Below are 25,000 nucleotides of genomic sequence, written 5' to 3' on the forward strand. Positions count from 1 at the left end.
GCTTCTCCTCCTCCTGCTCCTCCTCCTGCTGCTGCTCCTCCTCCTGCTCCTCCTCCTCCTGCTGCTGCTCCTCCTCCTCCTGCTCCTGCTGCTGCTCCTCCTCCTCCTCCTGCTCCTGCTCCTGCTGCTACTCCTCCTGCCCCTCTTCCTGCTCCTCCTCCTGCTGCTCCTCCTCCTGCCCCTCCTCCTCCTCCTCCTCCTCCTCCTCCTCCTCCTCCTGCTCCTCCTCCTGCTCCTCCTCCTGCTCCTTCCTGCACAGAAACAACCTGGCTGCTGTGTGAGGACAGGACGGACTCTGTGTCTCTGGGTCTGTCCTCGTCCTCTCACAGCGTCTGCAGTGTGCACTCTTCTCTACAGGGACAGATGCATCATGGGTAATGTCCGCCACCATAGACCCTCCTGTTTCATCAGGTTCAGATCTGAGGCCAGTCGAACTCGTCAGCATTTCATCACTCATCAGTTTATTTTCTCTTAAATTCTTCTTTTCTTTCGCTATTGAATTATTAGTTTGGCTCTTATTGTCTCGTGTGGTTACCTGATGGTTACCTGAGACCCACCTGACACCTGCAGGTCCCCTCCTGTCCTCAGTCAGCTGATCACAGGTCAGCACAAACACATGTTCACTGCCATGAAAAGAACATTTTCATTTAAACTACATCACATTTAGTTAAAGGCTTAAAATCCTGATGAGTGTTTGATTCAGTTTCTGACACTGTGGTCTGAGTACGTGATTTTAATATATATATATATATATATATATATATATATATATATATATATATATATATATATATATATATATATATATATATATATATTAATACAGCCCAGTACTCTGTTTACATCACCATCATATCAGACATGAAAACATTAAAGATGAGATAATAAAACATTATTATTATTGTTATTAATAATAATAATAATAATAATAATACTAATAATAATAATAATAATAATAATAATAATAATATGCGGGAGGCTTTGATGATGATTGAATAATTTATATAATAGAAATAAATAAATCAGGTTAAATAAAATCATGTGTGTTGTAATTAAAGAAGGTTTAATGATTTATTGATGAAATCACCACAGTGTCTTTAAACGGAGGAGGGGCGGGGCCAGCCGCCGCGGGCCCGCCCTGTGATTGGCTGCGGGGGAGCATTATGTTAATGAGGAGGGCGTGTCGTGCAGGGGAGCCGCTGCGCTGAGCGGAGCCGCCTCATTGTGTGTTTGGACCCGGGCAGAGCGCTCCGTCTCTCCGCGGTGGATTTATACCTGCAGCGGCGCGAGCTGGACCAGGATTTTGCCGGCGGTTCGGTCCGGTTCTGTGGATCTAAACGGACTGTTGTGGATTAATGAGACTGAACGAGTTCGGACCGAGTCTGTTCCGGTCTGAGGAGATCCGGACACACAGAGGTGAGTTTCTTCTGCTCCTGCAGGAAACCTCGACCTCCTCCTCCTCCTGCACCTCCTCCTCCTCCTGCACCTCCTCCTCCTCCTGCACCTCCTCCTCCTCCTCCTGCACCTCCTCCTCCTCCTGCACCTCCTCCTCCTCCTCCTGCACCTCCTGCTCTGTCATGTGTGTGTGCGCGCGTGCCAGTCAAGTGTGCGTGTTTAAACGCAGAGCTGCGGGACGCACCGGGGCGTGTGTGTTGAGCGCGTGCGTGTTGAGCTGCTTTGATTGATGGCTGTCAGTCACCCCGACAACAACAGGCTGAGAGTGCGTGTGTGAGTGTGTGTGTGCGTGTGTGTGCCTGTGTGTGTGTGTGTGAGTCTGTGAGTGTGTGTGTGTGTGTGAGTCTGTGAGTGTGTGTGTGTGTGTGAGTCTGTGAGAGTCTGTGAGTGTGTGTGTGTGTGTGTGAGCCTCCCATCATGCTCCTCTCCTCCTCCTCTTCTGTCTCCTGCTGACTCGGTGTTTCAGTGGCGGTGTCAGAGTCAGACGGGGGTTCTGGTCTCTCTCTGCATTCGGACCCTTCAGGCCCGGCTCGCTGGTCCCTGATGTCCAGGATGAGTTAGAAACCAGAACATGTTCAGTTCTGGTGTCATCTGTCCTCAGACCCGAGGAGACGACACCGCAGGTTTCTGCTGTTTGACGATGAAATCCTGAGTCAGGACCGGTTCTGAGCCCGGTCCGGTTGCTTCAGCTGTTATCAGGCTGATCGATACTTGATGAACCTGATGTCATGATGTTTTGTGCGGTACGGGTCGAGATATGAAAGAATACAGACGTGTCAGTGATGTTCTGCCTTCTGTGATCCGACTGATCGGACCGATGTTCAGCCCGTTCAGATTGAAGCAGAATTCATTGATCAGAAGAGAATGACTATTTGAAATCAGCAGCAGATATGTGAAGAAGTTTGACTCTGTGAGTTTCTGGTGTGTCTTTGTGTGTGACTCAGTGATCCTGTGGTCCTGGTTCTGATGAGTTCCGAGGGTGCAGGACGGGTCGTCAGGTGTCATTAAAGATGCTGACGGTGGTTCTGGAGCGAGACAGTGGACGGTTCCGTCTCGTCCTCGGGTCGTCACATATCGATGCGTTGGAGAGAGCTTCGACCCAAAGCTTCGTTATCTGACGACCTGACGACAAGACGGAACCATCGCCGGGCTCCATCCAGAACCACCTTCACTACTTTCAGATGAAACGAGCTGCACAACAGAATCTGAATCAGGATTTCTGTAATCTGAAGCTTCACGAATGTTTCTGCAGCCGCAAGATTTCAGTAGAAACTCCTGAAGATGAAGGGAAGGAAAACAGCCTCATCTGTGGTCCTGGTGCTGGTGCTGGTGCTGGTGCTGGTGCTGGTCCTGGTCCTGGTGCTGGTGCTGGTGCTGGTCCTGGTCCTGGTGCTGGTGGATCAGTAGATTTTGGTGTGTTTGGGTTGGAGAGAGTCGGATGTTTTGGATTAAAACCTCCACAGAAAGTCACTTTGTGTCTTCAGGATGTGATTCTCAGAGTGAATCCTGATCACTGAGGTCACGTGACCCTGTGACATCACGTGACCCTGTGACATCACGTGACCCTGTGAGGTCACGTGACCTGACAGAGTCACGGCGTCTGCAGGTCGACTTCCTGCTGCGGCTGCTTTCTGTCTGTGTGCCAGTTATGAGGCTGATACTGAATTATTAGCGTGTATGAGCGCGGCTGGTCGGCGGCAGCAGAGCGAGCGGCTGCGCTCACGTCAGTCTGTCGGAGGTTAAACTCACAGTTTTAACGGCAGACATTAATGTTTACGAGCCGATCGTTCTGAGGTGAAACATTAAAACAGAACTCCTGTAGAATCAGAACACGCTGTCGTCCGCTCGGGTTCAGTGAGTCTTCAGGACTCGTGAGCGTTTAGTTTCAGCTGGTGTTCAGAGGTTAGTGAACAGGAAGTGTCGGTTCTGATTGGACCTGATCTGGTTTCCAGTTTAAACTCAGTCAGAACTTTTAACCATCACAGTTTATTTTGAGTTGTGTAAGGAACATTTCACTCATAAAGGTAGAATCAGTCATCACCTCCTCCTCACGGGTTTTATTAAATACAACCCCATCAGAACTTTGCAGAATCAGCTGCTGGCACTTCCTGTTAGCAGTGGACCTGTGGACGTCCAGACAGACGACTCTGGATCTCTGTGGTACTGAAGAAGTTAAAACATGATGTTCCTCTGGCAGGTTCTGCTCATGTGAGTGAGTTATCATCAGTGGCTCATATCTGAGTCTATTCACTCATTTGGATCAGAACCATTTGATTGTCTTCACTCCGGCTCGTCAGCACCAGAAGACTTGAAACCTTCATTGATCAGATTCTGATCAGAAAGCTACCTGATGCTAATGCTGTTAGCTCTGCAGACTGTGATCACAGTCGACATCTGATGGTTCTGATGGTTCCACCGGCCGTACACAGATGATCTGGGTCGATCATCTCTCAGATCATCACGTTCTGTGTTTTTTTTCTGCCATTTTTTTATAAATGTGTCAGTTCCAGTTACCAGATATCAGTCTGAGTGAATGCTAATAATCTTTACGGTCTTTGGTTCTGAATGATCCGGACCAGGTGTGCTGGACGTGTTATTCCCTCCTGCAGGTTTGTGGACTGACTTTCTCCTCACATCATTAGATTCTGACCTCCGACACAGACGGACGGCAGTCAGAGGTCAGAGGTCGGGATTCTTTGTCAACACAGATTATAAAGAGGATCAGCACCCGTTCTCCGGTCGCCCCCCCTCCTCCGGGCTCCTGCAGGCTCCTCCGGGCTCGGTTCTCTTTGTTCGTCTGACCCGGTCTGAAGGTGTTTCAGGCTCAAACCGGTCTTTGTGTTTACGGACCGACACCTGCCTCACAAATCTGTCAGCAGACGAGCTGCTCGCTCTCCGCTGCTCGGCCATTGTGTGTTAACCTTGGGGTGCGTTTGTACACAATAACCTGGTTCTCCCCAGTGGGCGGGCGGACGTCGAGGAGGAGGAGGAGGAGGAGGAAGCGGAGAGAATAATGTTATTCCAGAGCAGGAAGATTAGCGGCGTCGCTGTGAAAGCCTCCAAACTGCCGCGTGTCATCAGCCATTATGTTCTCCGAGCAAATCTGAGCCGCGGGACTCGCCTTTTGTTCTAATCCGCCACGTGTGTGTGTGTGTGTGTGTGTGTGTGTGTGTGTGTGTGTCACTTTTTATTTGTCTCTGAGCAGGAAGGAAGCAAGTGAGGAGAGGAAGGAAGTGAAGTTCTAAACAGGGTTAATAAAATAAGATAAGATAAAATAATCTGTGTTTGTCCCTCAGCAGAGAAATCTGACGTGCTCAGAGTGAGTAATGAACAGAGTGTGTGTGTGTGTGAGTGTGTGTGTGAGTGTTTTTGAACAGCTCATGTTAGCAGCAGCTTGTTCCGCTCGCCGCCGTCCTGCCAGTGGAGAAGAGTCGACCTCAGAATGAGACGTAACCTGGAGGACAGTTAAGGTGGAACGCTCCTAAAGCTTAGTTCCATATAAATACAGGATAATTTGTTGTTTTATTGTTAGTGAAAAACAATATTGACCTTGAAGTTGAAAAAGGAGCCTCATATAAGAAACAATACTAAAATCAAAAGCTGGAAAAGTGACGTGAGATCTGGTGTGGATAGTTGTTGCTGGACGACAGTAGTTCCACCTTAACTGTCCTCCAGGTTACGTCTCATTCTGAGGTCGACTCTTCTCCACTGGCAGGACGGCGGCGAGCGGAACAAGCTGCTGCTAACATGAGCTGTTCAAAAACTTTCTTTTTAGTGACTCTGTGTCCTCAGACAATGTTGTCAGTGCTGGTGTTCATGTGTAGAGACCCTGGTGATGCTACCAGCACAGTTTCATGTTGTGTCCAGACTTCTTACTGTTTTAAAAACAGAGATTTTGATGCTATCGTAAAAGTGCCCGCAGCACTCCCATTGAAAATACGGTAAATCTCAAAAGCGCCTCTTTCATCATAATTATACATAAAGGTTTGACTCACATACATTCACAAGAACAGTCTGGGTTGCATTTGATGAGTTTCACTTTAAGCTCTGAGCCTCATGTCGAGGGTGAGAGGTGAGTGACATCACTTCCGTTCTCCCTCGAGCAAGGCAGCAGTCTGACAACATCGATTTTGACATGATTCTTGTGCGGTTGTATTTTGGTTGTTTGTAGCAGTCTAATATCGGTGATTCTTGATGACGATGTGACGCTTTGACAACGTGTCACGTGTTGCTAACAGCAGTTAGCAGCTAGCTTAGCCACCCAAAGCTTTGGTTCCTTTGCCTTCGAGGTGTTAAAAAGAATTTACTGAAATATGAGAAAACATGAAAACACAACAACTGTCTGCAAACTGTGGAGACAGGAGTTGTTGTCAGGTTGTTCCTCTGTGTTTGTGTCCTCAGTTCTGTGGTTCTGTTGGACCTGTGTGTTCATTATGAGCAGAACTTCTGCTCGGTGTCGTCCTTGTCCGTCCCGCAGGACTCGTCTCACACTCCGGTTCTCCTCAGCTTCATTAGAGACGAAGAGACGAGACGAGCAGCACTGATGTTACAAACTACAGTACGTTGCATCAGACTACACACACACACACACACACACACACACACACACACACACACAGACAATAGTGAGGTCATGTGTGTGTGTTTGGTGTTTTTGTAGCGCTCAGCGATACAAAACGAGGGAATCAGGAAGACAGGAAGTTCTCAGACCTTTAATCTGTGTGTGTGTGTGTGTGTGTGTGTGTGTTTCCCACCCGTCTCTGTGGCTGCAGGGAGCTCTGGTGTGATGATTCAAACATACCTGGTGGGGACGAGTGTTGCTTTCCTGTTACCTTATTTCCTTCCAGTCCCTCCTCCTCCTCCTCCTCCTCTTCTTCTTCTTCCTCCTCCTCCTCCTCCTCCTCCTCCTCCTCCTCCTCCTCCTCCTCCTCTTCTTCTTCTTCCTCCTCCTCCTCCTCCTCGTCCCAACACTTTTTTTGGGTAAAATGTAACCGTGACGCAACCCGTTGAAAACTGAGGAGGGATCAGTTCTGAGTCGGAGGATTTGGGTCGCGGTGAATAACTGAAAACTGGAGTTGAGACTTTGAGTCGCTGAGAGTTTGTTCAGTTTATCGAGGTGTAAGTGTGCAACAGGTGTTAGCTGGTCGCTACTGAGCATGTGCAGCTTGATTCAGACAGTCATGATCTGAAGCGTTCTGCTGCTTCTGCTCTTACAGTCAGTTTCAGGCTGAAAACAGAAGTCTGTTCTCAGTCTGCTCACCTGTACAGTCTGCTCACCTGTACAGTCTGCTCACCTGTACAGTCTGCTCACCTGCAGTCTGCTCACCTGTACAGTCTGCTCACCTGTGCAGTCTGCTCACCTGCAGTCTGCTCACCTGTACAGTCTGCTCACCTGTACAGTCTGCTCACCTGTACAGTCTGCTCACCTGCAGTCTGTGCTGTTCGTCTCTGGATGTGAAGGTGTGTGGTACAGGTGTGAGTCTGTCCAGGTGAGCAGGATCAGTGAGGTTCAGTCTCGTCTGCAGCTCGTGTTGAAGTCTGTCGCTCCTTCTCACCTCTCACCTCTTCATCACCTGTTCACTCAGTTGTCATCACGTTTCTACGATCGTCTTCAGATTTTCATTTGTAATAAAGTTGTTTATTTCTCTGTAGCAGATTAATGTGATGTCAGAGAACATCTAAGTATTGATTCTGCTACTGCAGGAAGAGTGTGTGTGTTTGTGTGTGCGTGTGTGTGTGTGTGAGCCAGCTGCCAGGCACACGCACACATACACACAAACACACACACACTCACCTGCAGAGAGGCTGGTGTGTGTTGTGTTGCTGCCAGCAGCTGATCAATAGAGCAGGAAGAGAAGCTTCATAGAGACACAGAGGTCACCTGGCAGAGTGTGTGTGTGTGTGTGTGTGTGTGTGTGTGTGTGTGTGCGTGTGTGCGTGTGTGTGTGTGTGTGTGTGTGTGTGCGTGTGTGTGTGTGTGTGTGCCAGCGGGCATTAAACCAGCAGAAGAAGAACGAGAGTTTAAAATGTTTTTTGGTTTGAAGTCAGAAAAGTTTCACTGAAGGCACGAGGAGTGTGTGTGTGTGTGTGTGTGTGTGTGTGTGTGTGTGTGTGTGTGTGTGTGTGTGTGTGTGTGTGTGTGTGTTTGGCAGACAGCCATGTTGGAAGGTGTCTGAATCAATACGAGCTGTGAGAGAGAGAGAGAGAGAGAGGAGGGTGAGTCGACAATTAATCCATCCTCAAACAAACACACACACACACACACACACACACACACACACACACATACAAACATACAGTACAGAGCTTGTAGCATCCTCAGCGGCCATTTTAATCCACCTCATTGATCATCAGTGTGATCACATGTTCAGTGTTCAGATGATAACAATGAAAATGATCAGCGATGGTTCTCACACACACACACACACACACACACACACACACACACACACACACACACACACAGACACACACAGAGACACACAGAGACACAGAGACACACACGGACACACATAGACACACACAGACACACACAGACACACAGAGACACACACGGACACACATAGACACACACAGACACACACAGACACACAGAGACACAGAGACACACACACAGAGACACACACAGACACACATAGACACACACAGACACACAGAGACACACAGAGACACACAGAGACACACACACACACACAGTTGTGTCTGTCGCTGTAAAATAAAAGATGCATGTGATTGATTTCATGTTTAATGCAGCAGTTTGTTTAACATTCATACAAGATTCAGACGAGACGAACACACACATCTGAGGCTGAGCGAGCCGACTCGAGGCCTCGGCCAGCGTCTCCGACAGGAAGCGTGTGTCCGCGTTCGACCTCCCGCCACCGAGGACGTCGCACGGAACCAGACTTCCTGGTTAGCTTAGCGTTAGCTTCTCAGTCCTCTGTTGAGCCGGACAGACGACACACGTCTACATGAAACTAGTTCATGTGAAAATCCACTCTCCTGTGAACACGTCCAGTCACATGACGTGTGTTACTCCACGTGTCAACAGTTATAGACCCAAAACACAAAGTCCACGTGTCCCGACAGCCTTGAACGCCTCCTCAGCACCACGTCCAACTGATTAGACGTCCTGAGAACAAACAGATCAGAAGTGACAGGTCAGACCAGGTGGACACTCTCAGGTGTCAATCAGCCAGGTATCAATCAGCCAGGTATCAATCAGCCAGGTAACAATCAGCCAGGTATCAATCAGCCAGGTAACAATCAGCCAGGTAACAATCAGCCAGGTAACAATCAGCCAGGTATCAATCAGCCAGGTATCAATCAGCCAGGTAACAATCAGCCAGGTATCAGTCAGCCAGGTAACAATCAGCCAGGTAACAATCAGCCAGGTATCAATCAGCCAGGTATCAATCAGCCAGGTATCAATCAGCCAGGTATCAATCAGCCAGGTATCAGTCAGCCAGGTAACAATCAGCCAGGTATCAGTCAGCCAGGTAACAATCAGCCAGGTATCAGTCAGATGTGACGTTTAATGTCAGTGAGACGTGTTTGTGAACACCTGAGCTGTGTTGAAGTGCAGCGGACATGTTGTCACATCCCGGAAGCTTCAGGTGTTCGTCTCTTGTTTCTGTGTGACATCATCGAGTGTGCTGGTGAAAGATGGAGGTGTGAAACGTGTTTTTGTCCCTTTACAGCTGAGATGTGGCGTCAGACTGAGTCACTCTGCGCTCGTTCACACTCAGCTGTCTGTCTGAAGCATTAACGAGCTCAGGCGTTTGATTTGCTGAGCGACCAGCAGCGTCAGATCAAACATGAACTTCCTGACTGAACCTGTGTGTTAGCGACGTGCAGCTAACACCTGGCTGTCACCTGTGTCTGGTGTCCGTCGTCATGACCTGTGTGAGTCAGCTGCAGACACTTCAGATGAGAGCCTGAAGGCATCAGACATGTTGAGCTGCTCAGAGATAAAACACTGAAGTGATCTTACCCATGTTGTTCCTCCAAAATAAAAGTTTACTCGGGTCAGAACATTGTGTCATCAGTTGGTTCTGGTGTCAAACTCAAGTTGGTGATTCTGTGTTGTTGAAGTGAGGTGATGAATATTGATCAGCAGCAGGATGTGAGACGGCTGGTGGAGTCTGATCAGCTGAGCAGAGAGAGGAAACTACAGGATGGACTGAGACTGGACCGCTTCTCATTGGTCGCTTCAGTCTGTGTGTTCCACTGAGGTCACAGGTCACAGGTCAGAGGTCACAGGTCAGAGGTCAGAGGTCAGAGGTCACAGGTCAGAGGTCAGAGGTCAGGAGGATGCTGGGCTGCACTCCTTCAGAATAAAATCGTTGAAGTGATGTTTAAACTCAACGAGCAAGTGAAATAGATTCCAATGGTGTTTTTTTTTATGAATGTGTAATCAGTGTGTGTTTGTATTCAAAGTGTTTCTGGTGTCGGGATCCATTAGAGACGATCAGGACGGTTCTGACTGTGTGCAGCGTCATAAAAGCTCCCCCTGCTCCCTGAACATCTGAAGGTTCCTGCTGATGCTCTCAGAGGAGATCAGACGTCAGATTATCGAGTCAGTCATGAGATAAAGATTTAAGAACGAGCTTTTCTGATCCGATCGTCATTGTTGTAGTTCTGCAAACAAGCTGAACTACAGATGCTGACAGAACACGTGTGTGACTGAAGACGATCTCAGACGGGTTTGGACTTGGTTCTGAGTGTTCTGATGGTTCTGATGGTGGAGGACGGGTCGTTTCCTGATCACAGACAGTTGGACCATATTTATTGTGTGTGAGGACAGCTGGTGGACTCCCTGCTGGGAGGACGGTGGGCGTCGTGTGTGAACATTCACAGTCTCAGCGTGAACACTGAAGTTTGACACGATAGTAAAACTTTTAGTTTATTTCTTCTTCTGTGAGATCGTCCAGCAGACAGGAGACAGGATCAGAGTTTATCAGGTTATTGATCAGCTAACTGAGCGTCTATGCAGCATTATTGGATTCAAATCACGTCTCTCCTGAGCTGAATGCACCTTCAACAGCTTCACTTCCTGTTCAGATCATCAGATAAAGTCACGCTTGTTGACTGTGTGGACTCCACGTTCCTGCTGATCCTCTCAGAGTTTGTAGATTTCTTCCTTCCTGCAGACGAAGTCTCTCAAAAGAAATGTTATAGATCAGATTCAGATTAAACAAACAACTTCAGGTTCTGATTCAACGCTGAATTTAGGACACAGTGAGTCAGAATCTGTAAGAGACACAGTTTCACTATGTTATAAAGTTTGTTTTAACTCAACAACTCTTAAAATCAACACATTTGTTAATGGAGTCTGGTGATGTTGGTCAGTGGTCGGATGTTCGTGTGTTTAGAGACTTTTGACCCGAGACTTCATCCATCCTCACTGTCTTCTGGTTCTGGTTCTGCTTCACAGACGTCCCCCACTGTCTCTAAGGTTTCTGTTTATATCTACATTGTGTCTCAGGTGAGGACAGGTGAGGACAGGTGAGGACAGGTGACTCTGCCTGGTCGTCCTCACTGTGCTGCTGTGTCTCCATCTCTGTGTGTCCTGCAGCTCTCCATCATTTCATGGTCTGACCTTTAATGTGTCGGCGCAGCTGCAGGCTTTGTGTCGCTCGACACTGAACCTGAGTCTGTGTGGAGAATCTGCAGCAGTTCAGTGTGACTGCAGAGAAACTAGAGTTTGAATCAAACTGACTGAGGATCAGTTTCAGGCCTGAAAGAACGTCCTCTGTGTTCACAGTCAGAGCTTCTGCTGAGGTCGAAGCCTGACTGGTCGACTGAAGTCTGGTCAGCATGTTGATCCGTCTCTCGGCTCTGAGCAGGTTTAGTATTCGTCCCGCTCCTTCGGCTTCGTCAGCAGCTTCTGTTTCCTCTGATCAGACGGAGGCGGTCGAGGCGTCCACGTTAATCAGCAGCTCACGTCCGACACGGCGTCCCAGGAGGCCGCAGGATCGTTACCTGCAGGTCACGACTCGCCGCTCGCACGTCCTGATAACAGATGAAGACGCTCAGACCTGAAGAGGAGGCTGCAGATATCTCCACCCCAGGAATGTCAAGCATCCGTGTTCCTGACGCCTCCACGGTGTTCTGCTTCTCGTCAGCCGCTCCACGCCACCTGTGTGTGTGTGTGTGTGTGTGTGTGTGTGTGTGTGTGTGTGTGTGTGTGTGTGTTGGCTGACCTCCAAGATGCCGAGATCAACTCGCTGCCAAACATGTGCAGAGCGGCTGCAGCGCGTTTCACACTCAAACTGTGTGTGTGATTGTTTCTTACTGTGTGTGTGTGTGTGTGTGTGTGTGTGTGTGATGGTTTCAGTGTTTGTGTGTGTGTGTGTGTGTGTGTGTGTGTGTGTGATTTGTTGGCTCTTGCTTTTCTTTTGTTGTCGGATTTTTATCAGTTTTAACTGGAAGACTTTTATTTAGTCATCTAAACACACTCTGTGCCACACACACACACACACACACACACACACACACACACTCGCTCACACACACACACACACACACATACACACACACACACACACACACACACTCTCTCACACACACACACACACATACACACACACACACACACACACACACACACACACACACTCTCTCACACACACACACACACATACACACACACACACACACACACACTCACACACAGTAAATCCAGAACAATGTGTGGATTAGCCGTTCGGCTCTAATCTTGTGGAGTTATTAGCAGCAGATTTACTTTTCTCTGCTGCAGGAAACAGAACACGTTTGTTCGGGTTAATGACTGAATTCATTTCCATTAAAGCTGTTTATCGACTCATTATGAACAAAATGCTGCTAATTATGTTCATGTAGAATCCAAACAGGTGAGAAATCAACAGATATTAAACAGCAGCGCGTCCTGCTGCTCTGCTGACTGCAGCTCCTCTGTCGGCCATGTTGGATGTGTTTACCAGAATAATAAGAACTCTGGGTCCAAACTTCGGCGCCGTCACCTGACCGACAGGCTGATGTGTCGGCTGATGAAGCCCATGAGACGCAGTAGAAAGCTCTGAGATTAGTTTCATAATGAACCTGAGAGTCTCGCCGTGTTGTGATTTAGCCTCAGAGGTGTCGGCAGAGCTAGGCTAGCTCTCCCCTTCACTTCCAGTCTTTATGCTAAGCTAAGCTAACCACACCCAGACACAGTGTGATCTACAGCTGATGGCTGTGTTTCAGTAATGTTTTGTTACGTCTGCCTGTCTGCTGCTGGTTAGCGGACATGCTAACAGTTTGTTGGTGTTGAATCACTTGATGTGAAACATGACGATGAAACAAACGAGCTTCTGAATGAACGTGCAGACGACGAACTGATCGCAGTCTGACAGAGACGTTTACACGTTCATTAACAGTTAATTATCACACGTAGCTGCTGGCGGCGTCACGTGACGCTTCTCATTCAGCTGCAGCGTCTGCACACACACTCTCACATGGAGTGTGTGTGTGTGTGGAGTGAGACAGAGCTGTGAGATGGAAGCTGAAGGTCGGCCGTCGGATGCAGAGCTGCAGCCTGCTGAGCGTGTTGTGAGCGTGCAGAGCGTGTTAACCCGCTGAGGGTTTAGCGGCGCCGCTCTATCTGCATGAGGTGACACGTCTGACAGTCGCTGCAGCAGATTTACACTCATCAACCCGCCGACCGCAGGCCGCAGAGAGCGAGAGCGTGAAGCAGCGCCGAGTGCAGGATCAGATCCACTCTGATGGACCCAGAACGGAGAGTTCTGCTCGGATCGGTTCCTGTTTTACTCTCATTAAACAAACAGGAGGAGCTGGATGGGAATATCTTTCTATATGTGTCTGATACATCCAGCGAGGATTACAATACAGAGACGACTCACAATGAGGGGCGTGGCCTCTTTGATTGACAGCTGATCTTCAGCTGTCAGTCGTGTTTGTGGAGACATAATGTGTGAACAGACGGGAGGGGAGGGACAGACGAGACGATCATCTGAGGAGGAATAAACACCCGACTCATTCGCCGTGACTCATCAGTGATGTCACGTCAACAACTAGTCGGATTTCATGCACGTCTTCTAAAGGAGAGCGGCTGATCCAGAACTTTGTGTCCTGATGGTTCTGATGAGACAGCGGGTCTCTCGGGTGGAGACGCTCAGCACAACTGAAGTCTGTTGTTGGACAGCGAGTGGAGAAAAGAGTTCCTGAGGGCCGCTCGTCCTCTCCTCAGTCAGCTGGATTTGTTTCCTCGTCTCTCTTCAATAAAATCAATTTCAGACTTGAATTAAACACATTGTTTGAGGAGTGCGGTGCCGTCTGCCCTCGGCCCGTCCACGCACGTCTGATCTGCAGCAGCACGATGTTCTGATGTGAAGCGGGCCGTCGTCTCTCTCCTGCAGAACAAACATGAAGGTCGAGCAGAACTGATTTCCCCCGTCGCACACCGACAAGCAAACAGCAGTCAAATCTGATTCCACCGACGTTTGCATGGAGCAGGAGACACACACACACACACACACACACACACACACACACACACACACACACACACACACACACACACACACACACACACTCTCCCATCTCTTTTATTATTCTCCCTCTCGTCTCTCCGGTCTTTCATTTTCTCCCTGGCTGCTCAGCTTCCCGGCTCTCCGTCTGAACTCGCCCTCCTCGCCTCTGAAGATGTTCTCGGCTCATTTGCTGGAACCTGCCGACCGCCGTCACCCAGAACCCGTCTGTCCTCGCCGCCACCCGAAGGCTCCACACTCTGCTCTGTTTCATTTCCTGTGACAGCTGCAGCAGAGCAGCTCTCGGCCACCGTGCGACTGATACGAGGTTCCTCTCTGACGGCGTGCGCGGCCCGGCCCGCTGCCCGGCCTCTGGGCCCCGGCGGCGCCGCCTCAGGAGGCCCGGAGGAGCGTGGCAGCAGACTGACGCTGAGTTATCTGGACCGCAGTCAGATAATAGCTTCATTTGCACACATAATGACGGCGCCTCTTCATTCTGTATTCTGCTCTGATGAGTGGCTCTTTATCGCCTCATCGAGCCGCTCGCCGCCAGGGTTCTGCTGAAGTACTGCTCAGTTCAGTCCGGACCGCTCAGTCCTCCGTCCTGATGAAGCTTTCATCGAGTTGTGGCACATCGAAGCTTCTCTTTCTCTAAAGTAGAAGTTGTTAAGTGACGTTATGAACCCAGAACTTCTCTCTGTGACACGTTCTCATTAGAGGAGTTCTGCTGATGCTGTCAGAACTCCTGCTCACCCAACAGAACCCAGGTCCGATGTGTCTTCTCTGACGTGTTGATTCAGGAGCGTCTCCTTCAGTCACTTCCTGCTGCAGATTATCTTTGTTTCCTCTCAGCAGCCAATGAGAGGCGAGCTCAGGAGAGACTCATCAGGAAGTTTCTCCTCACAGTTCAGACGCCTCCGACCAATCAGAACGTCACCAGGAAGCTGTGTGTGTGTGTGTGTGTGTGTGTGTGTGTGTGTGAGTGTGAGTGTGTGTGTGTGTGTGTGAGTGTGTGAGTGAGTGTGTGTGTGTGTGTGTGTGTTAATGGAGACAGATAGATCGGGTCTCGCTCGCTCTCTGCAGTCTGAACCTCAGCGTGGAAACATGAAGCGGTTAATGAGCCGACCCCGTTCGCTCTGTGAGTCGTCGTGTCAGCGCCGCGCTGCAGGGGCTGCTGGGTAATGGCGTGTGGAGGCGCTCTGCGTGTCAGCTGTGATTTAGAATGAATCAGTATGCAGCAGATCAGAGGGAGTAATGGAGCGTCAGCAGCGTCAGGCTCTCCACTGTGGTCTGCTGTGTTATTTACTGCTGCTGGGAAAGTTCATTAATGACCGACTGAACCAACTGGATCGGATCAGACGCTCCACAGTCGGATCGGGACCAGAGGAGGAAGAGCAGGAGTCACTGCAGCGGTGAGGACGTTATAGAATCAGGATTAAAGTTTAATGTGATAAAACAGCTGGAACACAGAACACACAGAGCAGCAGCTGAGCAGAAGGTTCTGTTCTGTCACATCTGGACCGGATCTAGAACTGAACCTCCAGAATAAATGATGCAAACATCAGCTGGTGCAGCTTCTGTCTGGTCACAGCTCTGTGTTGGTGTTCTGCTCAGGTCCAGAACACGATCGGAGACGGTCCAACTTCCTCATCTTCTCTGCAGAACCAGTGTCCAGTTCAGGTTCAGGTTCTGATCGTAGGTCCGGCTCACAGCTGAACTCACAGTATTCTGTTCCTGTTGATCGTCAATCGTCTGCGTTTGAGTATCGGACAGAACTCCTGCTGACTCCTCAGACGGGTCAGAACACTGCGAGCTGAGACGTTCTGCAGCAAAACAAACGGAGACGCTGTCGTTTCCTCATTAAGGAGCCAATCAGAACCGAGCTGACGACTGAAGCTGCGAAACAGAGAGAGACGTCACGCCGCCGCCAGCTCTGAGGCACGGGAGGCGCCGCATAGTGACCTCCTCCTCTGCCTCAGACGCCTCGCCTGCTTCACCTGCTTCGCCTGCTTCACCTGCTTCGCCTGCTTCACCTGCTTCACCTCCTTCACCTGCTTCACCTGCTTCGCCTGCTTCACCTGCTTCGCCTGCTTCACCTGCTTCACCTCCTTCACCTGCTTCACCTCCTTCACCTGCTTCACCTCCTTCACCTGCTTCACCTGCTTCGCCTCCTTCACCTGCTTCACCTGCTTCACCTGCTTCGCCTGCTTCACCTGCTTCACCTGCTTCACCTGCTTCACCTGCTTCGCCTGCTTCACCTGCTTCACCTGCTTCACCTGCTTCGCCTCCTTCGCCTGCTTCACCTCCTTCACCTCCTTCACCTGCTTCGCCTGCTTCACCTGCTTCACCTCCTGGTCTCCTGGTTCTGTCACTCTGCAGCTGCTCAGGTTCTTTGACTTCAGGCCCGGTTGGAACTGAGCGGTGGCGCTCCGGGTCTGGATCCTCTGAGTGTTGTTGACTTTCTGCTCTTCTACTCGTTCTGGACTTCAGAGCTCGGTTCTGAGTCCGAGGGAGAGGCGGCGGGACGTCGACCATCCACACACTCCTCTGACGCTCCTCCGTCCATCTCACAGAGAATCTTCTGAGCCGGGCTGATCTGTGACTGACGGGCCGGGCAGAACCACAGCTGGTGTGGGGCTGACAGTGAAGGTTTTTATCTCAGAGGAGTGAAGACTGATGATGTAAGAGGTCACATGATCAGTTTCCTCTGAGCCGCTGAGTCGTCTGTTAGTATCCACAGTCTGACAGTTTATGTTTATAGGCTGTTCATTGTGACGTGGTACTGATCCGAAGTGGACCGTGAAGCCGGACCAGAGCCGAAGAAGCTCGATCTGACAGAAAAATCATCAGTGTGATCCTCGTTAATGACATCTGTCCGGTCCTGCTGACCCGCCGGGCTCCTGATGGGAGGGTGAGGGGTTCTGCTGCTGATCGGACTGTTGAGTCCATTATATAACAGACTAAACTAAGAACACTGAACCAGGCTGATGAGAGCAGCTCGGTTCTGATTGGTCCGTTACTCGTCTCAACGTGAAAAATGTTTTTGTTCATCTGCAAAGTTTCAAACGTTAAAATGCAAATACTGAGTGTGTGTGTGTGTGTGTGTGTGTGTGTGTGTGTGTGTGTGTGTGTGTGTGTGTGTGTGTGTGTGTGTGAACCTGATCTTCCAGTCTGCTGTAGTCTGATCCGTGTGTGTGTCCCAGTTCTCAGGGAATCAAACGTCCCACAATGCATCTGGATGCAGATGAAAGCAGAGCCTGGCTGCCGCCTCACTCTTCTTCTTCTTCTTCTTCTTCTTCTTCTTCTTCTTCTGTCTCATCAGATCTATAATCCCAGGAATTACTCTGGACCGGAACATTTGGACTCTGGACTTCTTCTTCTTCTCCTCCTGGATTTGGACATTTCCCCCTCCCTGATTGGCTCTCCTGTGAAGCTGCAGGTTGATTGGACGATCCTCAGTTCAAGGTAAAGATTTACGACCTTTGGTGTTTCAGCTTCACGCTGATTCACGTATGGAACCTTTAAATCTCAGTGTGAGCGGTGTTGTTCATCATTAACAGTATACAGTCTGTTCTCATGTGTTTAAAGATGATTTGAATGTAGAACTGAAGTGTTTGTAGGTGAATGAGTTGGTGCAGCGTGTCAGAGCAGAACAACATCCATCAGAAAACACTGTTAAGCTGATAATTAGTCATAAATCTGATCAAAGGGAAACATTTAAGCCTCCAGTCGTCTTTGTTGGTGCTGCGGAGCTTCAAATCAGGAGGTTTGAGCATGAAGCGCTCTGACTGTGATCACATCTGCTGCTGCAGCCTCCAGCTGCCGACGAGCATCAAACACACACCAGTTAATTGGATCTTAATTCAGAAACACCACGTTTGTTTCCTGTGTTCAGAATCAGCAGCAGCTCAAAAACTCATTATTAACACTTTAATAGAAGCTCTGATGAAACAGGTGAAAATAATGAGGAGACATTTTTATCTTTATCTGTTGTGTTGTGTTCCTGAGAGGCCAGGAAGTAGTCTGTTCCCAGGAAGAGTGTGTGTGTGTGTGTGTGTGTGTGTGTGTGTGTGTGTGTGTGTGTGTGTGTGTGTGTGTGTGTGTGTGTGTGTGTGTGTTGGAGTTTACCCAGATTGCCTCGAGGCGCTGCAGGATCCCACGAGAACACAGGAGGTTAAACACCTGCTCGTACCTGCACACACACACACACACACACACACACACACACACACACACACACACACACACACACACACACACACACATCTCTTCTTCTCTCAAACATAACCACTGTATCTTTGTCTCCTGTTGATGATGTCATCACCCTCAGAGAGTCCAGAGAGATGTTCTGGTACCATTAGTTCCTTCCTGATACTGGTTCTGATACTCAGTTTGAGGGCGGAGTCTGACGGGAGCAGCGTGTCGTCGTCCCGTCGTCGACCTGTCTTCTATTTTTACCTCGGCTCGTCTCTCGCCCGCTGAGAGCAGCTTTGATTTGCGTCTCCTCGCCACACGCTGGCTTTCTTCTTCTCTCGGCTGAGTCTGTTTCTGTCGACGTCTCTTTGTCGGCTCAGCTTACGAGCGTTTTATCGGAGCGACGGCGGCACAAATGAAATGAAGTCGCAGCTTTGATGTGATGCTTCTTTCAGCGGGAGGTTTGAGAGCGGGACGTGGAGGGTCGGCTGAAGGGACGTGATTGGATTGGACGAGAGCTTCAGACGATGTTTGTATCACAAAGTAAAGTTCAGTTTTGTGTCTGATGAGACGAGAATTCATCTGAACAACAAACTGCTCAGTAAGAAGAAGATCAGAATGAGGAGAAACAAACAGAAAGGTTCAGTTCAGATGTGAAATCTGACACTTTCTCTGGTTGTCGACTCACATTTGGAAACATTTGATTGATCGACAGTAAAACTGAGAAGCAGAAGTTCACCTGAACTCGTATCCAGGTATCAGCGTCTCCTCCAGGACTCAGTCGACAGGGAGAGAAAATAACACCGAGACGCAGAACTGCATCAACCGATGTGTGAAAAACTCCAGCAGAACACAATTCTCACCTCGTTTGATTTTAATGATGCTCACTGAATAAAAGTGAAGCAGAAAATCTGAAAATCTGCTCGTCTGTGAGAGACGTGAGGGTCACAGCGACCGTGTGTTCAGAACAACCTGACCTGAGAATCATCTTCATCATCATCATCATCATCATCATCAAAGAGCTGTGAGCAGGAAGTGAAGAGAGATGAACAGAGACCATGTTTGTCAAGAGGAAGTGTTTTTGATATTCAGGTCACATCCTGCTGACACTCGTCTCACAACAACATGATCAGAAATCTTCTTCTTCTTCTTCTTCTTCTTCTTCTTCTTCTTCTTCTTCTTCTTCTTCTTCTTCTTGTGTGTGTCTTGGTAATAGCAGGTCTGTGGTGTTGCAGTGAGGAGCAGCGTCTCAGTATGATCCATCTTTTCAGCACCGTAGTCTCACTGCGGGATGTGTGATGTCATGTGTGATGTCATGTGTGATGTCACAGAGGCAGATTTTTCATTTTCCGTGACGACTCTACAGAAGAAGAGGAGGATGAACTTGTTGGAGTGAAGTCTCTGAAGGTTTTTGGAGTGTTTATCGGATGTGTCGGCTGGTTGTCTTCACAGTCACTCAGCCCAACTGAGAGTGAAGTTCTGGCTCCGTCCTGGTTCTGAAGAATCGGATGAGATGGGACTGAAATCACAGAACGTACCTTGTGGTTGTAGAAACGCTGACGTGGTCTTCAGGTCGGTGGTGAGAATAAAGTTTGTCCCACAGCGGACGCGCCTGCTGTCTGACTTTAAATCACTCGTCCTACTTTGTTCCATGTTCTGGAGTCACAGCTGAATATTAATATTGTTGGGATGCAGCGGCGTCTCGTAGGAGTTGGTGTGAAGCAGAACTCGGCAGTGATTTTTTTGGGGTGTTTGCTGACTCTCGGCCCGTCAGATGAAGGTGCCGCTTGGCACTCGGTTCCGGCGCCGCAGGAGGAGAGCGGTCCAAATCGGAGAGAGTGGAGCTGAAGCAGCATTTGGTGTTTTGGGTGCAGAGGAGTGTTTTTATTTGGCAGGAGGAGAAGTGAGATTAAAAGCTGTCATTAAAACAGGAATCTGGCAGGAAAACATTTTATCTGTCGGCGGCGGCGGGGCCACGAGGGTCAGCTGGAGAAATTACATGAATCACACGTCAGAATGCTTCTGCAGAGAGAGAGATTAATATTCAGGATGTTGTCCGACGATCAGAACTATTAGAGTTCTGTAACATTAAAGCAAGCAGCAGGTCCGTCAGCTGTAATGTTCATCAGACTGGCCGGAACATTGTCTTAAGTGTGTTTGTTCTGTGGTTAAAGCTCCTCAGGATGAACTCGTCACGTTTTAATGAGCCAACTGCAACAGAAACGTGTTGACGCTCACCAGATCCACCAGACTCCACTCACAAAAACACTCATTTTACCATGATCACAAAATCAAACTCAACAAACCTCTTTTGGGTGAAATAAACCTTTAAGTGAAGACATACAGCCTGCTTCTCCAGTCAGAGGTGAAAATATCAGGAGACGAACAAGAAGCAGCATTTTATTCTGCAAATTAAAGGTTCATATGGACCAAACTGGAGTTAGTGACTGTTAGAACAGTTTAAAGACGAAACAAGACGGAGTTTTATTTCACTTTCCTGTCAGGTTTGAATAATCTGATAAAATGACTGGTTTTCAAATGGAGTCTGGTGCCTTCTGTGACGGTGAGGTTGTTCCTGGCTCTGTGTGGTGATGGTCAGCCTGAGACGAGCAGCTGTCAGGATGAACCTGCTGCAGGAATAAGACGAGGCTGAACCAGACAAACTACAGCGGCTGTTTCTGTGAGGACGATGATTGTGAACACCGCTCCAGAAACATGCTGCAGTGTGAACTTACGTCCACGATGACTTCATTAATGAGAGGATCCAAACAGAGACGCACCTTTAAATCAAACTTGAAGTTCCTCTTTGTTTGACAGCTGCTATCACTCTCACTCTCCACCAGACTCCATTGACAAAAACAGTATTTTAACGGTAGGTTCATTTGAGCTGGTGACTGTTGGAGAGGAAAGATGAACGATGTGGTTTTGGTTGCATGTAGTTCGCTGCTGATGGTAGAATATGTGTTTTTGTGAATGGAGTTTGGTGGAGAGTGATGTGTTCTGGTTCTCTGTAGGAGTCCTTCCATCACGCTGTCACACTTTATAATCATCTGAGTGTGTCGATGGAACAAACCGGCAGTTTGATGATTCACTGCAGCGGCGCCGCACGGTACCGGACCGGATCCACAGTGTTCAGCCATGTTAGTCAGTGACACACAAAAACACGGGACAGTATTTTGAGGCTGTTCTCTGCTGGGGCGGCTCGTCTCTCTGGACCCAAACGTCTGACAGATAAGAGGCTGCGGTCCCCCCTCCTCCTCCAGGTCAGGGATTAAGGACAGGAGGGATTATCTGATCCGAGTCCGGCTGAAGGCCTGAGACGCCCCGCTGCACAGAGAATCACTGCAGCCAGAAACACAAAGACCCCGAGACACACAGTGATCCTCCGGTCCAACACAGGAACCACCCAGAACCAGTGAACCATTAGAACATGACACCAGAACCAAACTCACCCAGTTAAACTCTTTTTATTTAAGTGGACCGACTGTTCTGACGTGTTCAGACTCAGTGTGTTTGTGCTTGTTGGTGTTTGAGCTGCTCACAGTTTCAACAGAACCTGATCCGATGAGAGGCACAACGTGTCTGAACAGTTCTGTCACTCTGAGACGACCCGGTCACTCTCTTCAGACTCTGTGATTCTGTTGTGGTTCAGGCACCAGCTCCACTTGGTTTGGATCAGGAAACATGGTTTGGTTAAAACAGCTGGTTCTGACGATGGTCCGACTTGTTGTCAGGTGAAACTGTCTTGAATCGGGTCCTGGACCCAACAAGGGAAATCTGGATGCAGCATCAGAGCTGGAAATCCCTTAATTCCCATGAGCGCTGCTTGTTGGTGCATGAAGACAGATCAGCTCAGCTTACAGAACTACCTGGATCCACCAGAGACAGCGTGTTCTGACTCAGTGGACCGATTCTTTAGCAGGTTCTGACACGCCACAAAATGAACCGCTGCCTCTGTCACAGCGTTAGCTCGCAGTAAACAGTCTAGATGGAACCTCCGTGAGTCCCGTCATGTTGTAGGTACACTTCAGCTCGGCCACTTCATCACACTGGCTCCAAAGCCTGGCGCTGTTTCTGATGCTGACCCAACCCGACCCGGGCAGCAGGTCAGGAACCACTGGGAGTGTGTAACAGCTGAGCAGAGAAGAAGACATCTGAACGAGATTCATGTCGGTGCTCCTGTTGTTTGCATTAGCATTAACGACATGCCTTCACACACACACGCACACACACACACACACGCACACACACACACACACACACACACACGGTGATGTATGAGCAGTGTTGGGGGTTTGAGGGCGTTTTCCAGCCGAGGGGATAAAGACTGGAGGGAAACGAGGAGGTCGAATCTTATCGGATTTAATCCAAAGACAGACGAACAGACCCCCCCCCCCCCCCGCCAACTGCTGAATGACACACACACACACACTCACACACTGCCAACTGCTCAAGGACACACACACACACACACACAGGAGGAGATTAACCCCATCAGCTGTTAAACGTCTCAGAATCGAGGCCACAGTAACTGATGGTCTGAGACCTGCAACAGAAACATCAGTTAACGACCTGATTATAATGATTTCTGCTCGTTAAACATGAGATCTGTCACGTTCATGTTTAGCTGAAACGTGACCTCACCTGAGAGTCTGTTTAATAACAACTACAACTCCCATGATGCTTCACTGCGTGCATCTTTGCTTTTGTCTGGGTTGAGAGACAAACTCAGTGTTGTTTTCAGGAGAGCTTCAGTGATCCGTCAGAAGGAATGTGAGCAGCAGAACACAGCTGAGTGCTGACCCGAGATCAGCTCGGTTCTGTTCAGGTGTTAGTGAGGCTGCTGCAGTGTGTGTGTGTGTGTGTGTGTGTGTGTGTGTGTGTGTGTCGTCCCACTTCGTCCTCTCCTTCACCCTGAAACTTTCCCGTCTCTGTCCTGGTTTTTCCTGAGCCGCTCAGAACCAGAACCTCCTCTGTCACTCTTCAGTCTGACACCGAGGCGTTCTGACCTCCCATTGGTCGGCCGCTCCTCCAGGTGACCCACTTCCAGCAGGTATTATTCATTTGTTTTTTGGGCCACAGTTTTCTCGTCTGCCCCAGAAACCCGAGCTGAGAGAAAGTCCTGACTGAGGCTGAGACGGGCTGAGCGATCATCAGGGAGGCAGAACCAGCAGAGATCATTACCTGAAGGTGATCTTCTCCCGTCTCTGAGGTCCGGAGGGCCCGGTCCGTTAAAGTGTTCTCATTTTGTCAACTTAGCTCCTAATAAGAGGCTCGATCGGGACTTTAAACGCCTCCGCGGCTCCTCGCAGGCTGTGTGCATGTGGGTCAGATCTCAGATCAGTTTAACGACGAGCCTCCGTCACAGCCGATCGCACTGATCACTGACACAGATGCTGCGTGATGCTACTGAACCAGTGACACTCTGCCGCAGTGCCTCTGAGCCAGGCATCAAACCTGCAGCAGCAGCAGGCGACAGATTTGATCTTTTTACTTTCACGCTGAAACTGAATCCACCAGCGAATCAGCTGCGTCTTCCTCCTCCTCCATCCTCCTCCTCCTCCATCCTCCTCCTCCTCCATCCTCCTCCATCCTCCTCCTCCTCCATCCTCCTCCTCCTCCATCCTCCTCCTCCTCCATCCTCCTCCTCCTCCATCCTCCTCCATCCTCCTCCTCCTCCCATCCTCCTCCATCCTCCTCCTCCTCCTCCATCCTCCTCCTCCTCCATCCTCCTCCATCCTCCTCCTCCTCCTCCCTCCTCCTCCTCCTCCATCCTCCTCCTCCCATCATCCTCCTCCTCCATCCTCCTCCTCCATCATCCTCCTCCATCCTCCTCCTCCTCCTCCATCCTCCTCCTCTCCCATCATCCTCCTCCTCCATCATCCTCCTCCTCCATCCTCCTCCTCCTCCATCCTCCTCCTCCTCCTCCATCCTCCTCCATCCTCCTCCTCCTCCATCATCCTCCTCCTCCATCCTCCTCCTCCTCCATCCTCCTCCTCCTCCCATCATCCTCCTCCCATCCTCCTCCTCCTCCATCCTCCTCCTCCTCCATCCTCCTCCTCCTCCTCCATCCTCCTGCTCCTCCATCCTCCTCCATCCTCCTCCTCCTCCTCCTCCTTCATCCTCCTCCTCCTTCCTCCTCCTCCTCCTACCTCCTCCTTCCTCCTCCTCCTCCATCCTCCTCCTCCTCCTCCCATCATCATCCTCCATCCTCCTCCTCCTCCATCCTCCTCCTCCTCCATCCTCCTCCTCCTCCTCCTCCTCCTCCATCATCCTCCTCCTCCCATCATCCTCCTCCTCACCTCTCCTCCTCCCTCCCTCCTCCCCCCGGCTGTAGTTCAACTCTTCTTTAATTCAATCAGTGTGTTTTGTAGCTTCAGAGTGAGAGATTGTGTGTTCATTAAAAAAAAGCCTGATTAGTCCAGAAGACTGATTACTCTGCTGTGTGTGTGTGTGTGTCCATTAGTCTCCCACTTGAAGCCCCGCCCCCTCCCCCCCCTCCTCCTGCCCTCTCATTTGTCTAATGGATGGAGACTTAAGCCCCCTTAAAACACAACGTGCACGCCCGCCCCACGTGCACGTGGATGCATTAATTAGCTTAAGTGGACCCTCAGGCTTCCTCCCTCCCTCTCTCTCTCTACCCCTCTTTGTTTCCCTCGTCTCTTCCTGGAAAACGGTGGCGTCCGTTCTGTCGCAGCTTCCTGTCGATGTTCCTCCCGCGGTCACAAACTCTTAGAAGTGGAGTGATTAGTTTGGACTCGTTTGTCAGATTAACTTCTCCTCTCTCTCCCTCCGTCCTCCCTGAAAGGTTTCTGGGCAGGTTTCCAGATTTTTCTGCCTAA

At 49.6% G+C, this 25,000-nt stretch overlaps 1 protein-coding gene across 2 annotated transcripts in view; it reads left to right on the forward strand.

Moving 5' to 3' along the window:
- The first annotated feature begins 1,244 nt into the window (after positions 1–1,244).
- Positions 1,245–25,000, forward strand: part of LOC119017258 (semaphorin-6D-like) — a 109,489-nt gene continuing 85,733 nt past the window's right edge. For both annotated transcript variants that reach the window (XM_037093827.1, XM_037093828.1), the window contains exons 1-2: positions 1,245–1,416; positions 17,287–17,429. The gene's annotated coding sequence lies outside the window, so the exon portion shown is untranslated. The remainder of the gene's footprint in view (positions 1,417–17,286; positions 17,430–25,000) is intronic.

Source organism: Acanthopagrus latus, chromosome 3 (genome assembly GCF_904848185.1).
Source record: "Acanthopagrus latus isolate v.2019 chromosome 3, fAcaLat1.1, whole genome shotgun sequence".
Lineage (NCBI taxonomy): Eukaryota > Metazoa > Chordata > Actinopteri > Spariformes > Sparidae > Acanthopagrus > Acanthopagrus latus.